The 5,559-nt window shown below is 33.5% G+C and overlaps 1 pseudogene; it reads left to right on the forward strand.

Moving 5' to 3' along the window:
* Positions 1 to 323: 323 nt before the first annotated feature.
* LOC125618881 lies at positions 324 to 799 on the forward strand (annotated as a pseudogene).
* Positions 800 to 5,559: the final 4,760 nt, after the last annotated feature.

The following is a 5,559-nucleotide window of genomic DNA, read 5'->3' on the forward strand; positions in this document are numbered from 1 at the left end:
ATTTTAATCCTTTATATTATTAATATGATGAATTACATTGATTTTTGAATGCCAAAACAAGCTTGCATTTGTTTTGAATTTTAATTTTAATCACAGAGGCTGTTAGATTTAACTGGAAAGCATTTTTGTTTGAGATCTCTACACACATATACACCTGTAATTTTTTTAAAAAACATGTCATGTTCTTTATAGGTTTTGTCCCAAAGTTATGCTGGCTTCATAAAATGAGTTTAGAATTTATGCAAGTGTTTCCTGAAGTATTGCTTGAAGCCACCTTAGCAGTCCTTGGGGTTGTTTGGACTGGTGTGTTCCCCTAGGAAGTTATGGTAAAGAAGAGTGGGTGCATGCTGAAAGGCGATAGCCGGTATAGGGCACCTTCCACTTTGTGCAGAAAGCAAATAAAGTTGTGGCATTACAGGATTGGCTGAAGGCTGGCACAGATCCCATTTCCACCAGTTCAGAGAAAATACAAAGGCTGTACCAATGCAGGTCCTCATTTTAATTCTCAATCCAAAAAAAAAAAAATGGTGGGCACATCGGAGACCTGGGCAATGTGCTGACAAGATGGTGTGGCCCATGTGTCCACTGAAGATTCTCTGATCTCACCTACAAGAGGCCTTCCATCATTGGCCACACAGGGGTGGTCCCTGTTAAACCAGATGACTTGGGCAGAGGTGGAAATGAAGAAAGTTCAAAGAGGGGAGATGCTGGAAGTCATCTGCCTTGTGCTGCAATTGGATCCACAGCAAACATTCCCTTCCAAGTGGTCCGAGTCCCAGTGACTCATCTGTTATCCTGATAGCTGTAGAAATTTAACTTTATAAATATTAATCATTGCAATCTTAAAAAAAAGTGAGTTTAGAAGTGTTCCATTTTATACTACACTCTAGAAAAGATCTTTGTAGAATTGGTATTATTTCTACTTCTACTGTTTGGGATAATTTAGTAGCCTTGAATTTTTAAAGGGGAAATTTTATATCAAAAAATCCATTTTTGAAATAGCTATAGGAATATGTAGGTTATTATGTTTCTTCTTGTATCTATTTAAAAATTGCTACCATAAAATTTGTCCATTTTGTCTTTAAAACTTTCTAATTTATTGGCATGAAGTTATTTATAATATTCTCTTATAGTTTTTAATGTTTGTAGGCCCTGTAATGATATTCCACTTTTTTCATTTCTGATATTTGGTTCTCATTTTGGGGCAGGGGCATCTTACTAAGGATTTATCAGTTGGGTCTTTTTGGTTTAAATTTGTTGTATTCTTGATTGTATGTTTGTTATTGACTTCATAACTTAATTTCTCCTCTTATTATTATGTCATTTGTTCTCATTTTTGTGGTCTTTATTGCTATAAAGGAATTAACATTGTCTAGAGTGCTTAAATAATTGATTTTCACCTTCTCTTCCTTACATATGCATTTAAGGCTTTGAATTTACAAGTACTGTTTTAGCTTTTTCCCATACTATTGGTATGTTGTCCCTTGGTTAAAATTTAATTCAAAATATTTTCTAATATCCATTGTGACTTATTCAGTAGTCCATGGGTTGTTTAGATGCACATTCCTTCATTTCAAAACATTTGGAGGATTTTCAAGTTATGTTTTTCTCTGATTTCTGGCTTAAATAAATTGTGGTGAGAATACATACTTCCGTTTTTTAGTATTTGTTGATTTTTTTTATAGCCCATTATATGGTCAATTTTGATAAATATTTCACGTGTACTTAAAGGAATGTTTTATTCAACAGTTGTTGAGTGCAATATTCTTAATATGTTATTTAGGCATATTTGTTAATTGTGCCTTTTAAACTTTGTTACTCTCATTGACTTTATGCTTCTTTGTTTTTTTTTTGAGGGTTTGAAAGAATTATATTCATATCTCTAATTATGATTGTGGATTTGTCTATTTTTCCTCATAGTCTTTCCTTTATATATTTTGAAGCAATGTTATCATGTACATACAAATTTAGAATAGCTTCTGTTCTAATTGTTCTTACCCTTTTTTTATTTTGAAATATATTTCTTCTTCTGAGTGTTGGTGATATGTTTTTATTAACTGATCATCTCTTAATTAGATAGATATTTTAGAAATTGATTGAGATGTTTCAACACTCATTCTTGGCTTCTTAAAGCCTGTTTCAAATTAGGATTTCTTGGACCACATAAGGACTTTAGAATTATTCATTTACTTTCTCCCCACTGATGTTTGTAGTACTTTTATACTATGCACTTTTGCGCGTTTTAATTCTATGTGAATTTTAGTTACTACAATACATTATTACTAACATTTTAAAGAGTTAACATTCATATTTTTACCCAACTGTTTACCCTTTCTTGGGTTCTTCATTCTTTCCTGATTTAACATTCTTCCATCTGGGATCATTTTTCTTCTTCGCAGTATTTTAGTGGTTATTAGCTCCCTCTGTTTGGCCAAAAATATCTTCTTTTTCTCTTTAATTTTCAAAGAACATTTTTACTGGATATAGACGTCTAGGATAGCAGTTATTTTCTTTCAGCACTTTAAAGATGTGATCCTGTTGACTGCTATGTTTCATCATTCATCATAGGGAATCATCTTAAGTCTTATTGTTTCTTTGGAAGTAATATGTTATTTTCATCTGGATGCTCCTCTTTTAATTAATAAACTTTTGTTTTTGGAGTACTTTTAGAAAAATAGAAAGTTACACCAACAGTACAGAGCATCCTCATGTTACCTGTTTCTCCTATTATTAACATATTAGTGTAATATATTTGTTACAATCAATGAACAAATACTGATGCCAATATTAACAAAAGACTACATGTTATTCACATTTCCTTAGTTTTTACCTAATGTCCTTTTTCTGTCTCCATGTCCCATCTAAGATGCTGCATTCTTTGAATCCATCATGTGTCTGTAGGCTCTTTCTGACTGCGGCAGTTTCTCAGGTTTTGTTTTTAATAGCCTTTAGTTTCAAGGAATACTGCTCAGGTATTTTGCGTAATGTCTTTTGTTTGATATTTGTCCTATAGTTTTCTCAAGACTCAGCTGGAGTTATAATTTATTTGAAAGGAAGATCACAGAAGTAAAGGGCCATCCTCCTCACATGCCATCAAGGGTACCTGCTGTCAACAGTTCATCTCTATTGATGCTATCGTCAATCATGTGCCTGAGAAAGTGACTGTCAGCTGTTTCCACTGTAGAATTACTCTTTTTCCAAATCTGTATAATTTGAAAGGAAGTCCCTAACTGCAGTTCACACTCAAGGAGTGAGGCATTCTGTTCTACCTCCTTGAGTTTGGAGCATCTACATAAATTACTTGGAGAAATTATGCACAGGACATATGCCTATTTTCTCCTGTCTGTTTTTCTCTCTTTCTCCATCCATTAATTTATTTTTATTATGGAGTCTTGGATATTTTATATATTGGGCTTTAATCTAGGCCACTCCATGTTTTGCTCAGAGTGTTCCAGCCTTGACCATCATTAGCTCGTTTGCATGGCTCCTGTCTGTGTTCCTGTGTTCCTTTACCATGACCCCATCAACGTAGGTATGTTTGTTTGTAGGTTTCTATTTGCTGTCTTGGCACCTCCTTACTTTCTGGCATACAAGAAGCTTCAAGACTTCTTATATTTCCTAGGAATAATCATTTCTTCAGGGAGATCAGGTTCCTTTTATTGGACAACTGTATTAGAACCCATGAACTCAGTGCTCACTGTGCTTGTTGCTAGTGGACTTTCATTGCTTGTAGATCTTCTCAGCTGACAGCACAAGAAAATATATGTGTACCTGCTAACTCATGTGTATAAACACATCTATTAAATACTTCTATGTATAATATGTCCATTGGCATATAACCATCTAGATAACATAATCATGCTCTTCATTTGAACACCTTTCAGATTTTCTCTTTTTCTTTAATTTTTTTAGCAGTTTGACCATGATGTGATTTTCTTTCCATGTATCCTGTTTGTGATTCCTAGGATTACTTGAATGTGTGGCCAGTTTTCTTTCAATGATATTAGAAAATGTTTGATCAGTATCTCTTCAAATATTACTCTTTTTTCTCTTCTTGGGATATATATATATATATATATATATATATATATATATATAAAATTTCTTATATTTCTTTATCATGTTTCATAGGTCTCTTGTGTAAATATCCATATTGTCTATTCTTTTATCTCTCCGGGCTTCTATCTAGATATGTCTCCTTGCTCTAGTCTATCTTTCAGTTCACCAATTCTGTCTTTTGCATGTTCTAATTTATTTACCTATTAAAATATTTTTCAGTTGATTAAAAATTAATAAATTTTTATGGATTCCTATTCTGTGATTGAGAGGAATAGGAAAGCTCTTTTCCTTCAAGAAGCATTTTATTTTTTCCTAGCAGACAGGTCGATTATGGGCAAATTACCTTGATCCATCTGTCAGTGCTGATGATGTCACTTCCCCCTGATTCCTGAATGTAAACTAGAATTCTCATTTGTTTAACAAGTTTCCAGTTTTCTCATCTGTAAAATATGGATCATTGTAGTAGCTATATAATAAGATTATGAGACTTAAGTGAGTTAATATTTGCAAAGCCCTTAGAATATCATCTGGTACATAGCATTATATAAGTAGTCATTAAATTTTAAAAATCCTTTTGAATGACAGCAACTGGTGTCCTTAATAATGTCTTGATGGTATCCAAGTCTCATTTAGTTGATTTATGAGTGCATGCATGGATTACCTTTTGTAACATCTCTATTCAGATTCATGTCTTACAAAGCTCAGGCAAATAAAAACAATTGTCTAGAGAACCATTTCTCTGGTAATTTTGAAGGAAGACATCAATAGTAATCAATTTCAAAGTATGCTCTCTGGCATCTTCTCAGACTTTGCTGGGATTTGGAATAGGGTGGGAAAAGAAAGGTGTAGAAGAGGTTCTAAGTCCTTCATTACTTTAACCAGAAGTGTTCTGTCTCCATCGCCTTTATATCTGAACAAACATTTCCACAGCTAGAAAACGTTGAAATATAACTTTTCTGGAATATGATTTAAGTTTGCCCATCCATTAGACAAGCACCTGCAGATGTTGTTTCTCCTTATAAAGTCTTGATAAGTTTTGGATAGACTCAAGTTCAAGGTTGTTGTTCTCCCCAGCAAAAACATGGGATTAACTTTTAAGAGATAAGTCAGATGCTTTGATAATCAACTCAGCATAGCAAATTGAAGGTCTTTTAGGAAACTTATGGAGCTTAATAAGTACATGCTAAAGAAAAGGCATCCCCTCTGCACACTGAATAGTCTAAAGAAGACCATTTGGATTGGGTCAACATATTCCTCCAAGACTAATAGAGGCTGATTAGAATATGTCAGGTTCACAGTTGAATGAAGCTGCTGTGTTTCCTCCCTAGAGATGACAATGTGCGTAACCTGGAAAAATGTTCACTGCAGACATCACCAAGCATACATCTTGTCTTATCAAAAACAGCAAATCCCATTGTACAGCTAATGTGACCAATGCAAACATCATTTGAAGACTATAAAATAATAAATAGCCATTCAGAAAAAAGGATACACTGAAAC

This window comes from Marmota marmota, unplaced genomic scaffold (genome assembly GCF_001458135.2).
Source record: "Marmota marmota marmota unplaced genomic scaffold, marMar, whole genome shotgun sequence".
In the NCBI taxonomy this organism is placed as follows: domain Eukaryota; kingdom Metazoa; phylum Chordata; class Mammalia; order Rodentia; family Sciuridae; genus Marmota; species Marmota marmota.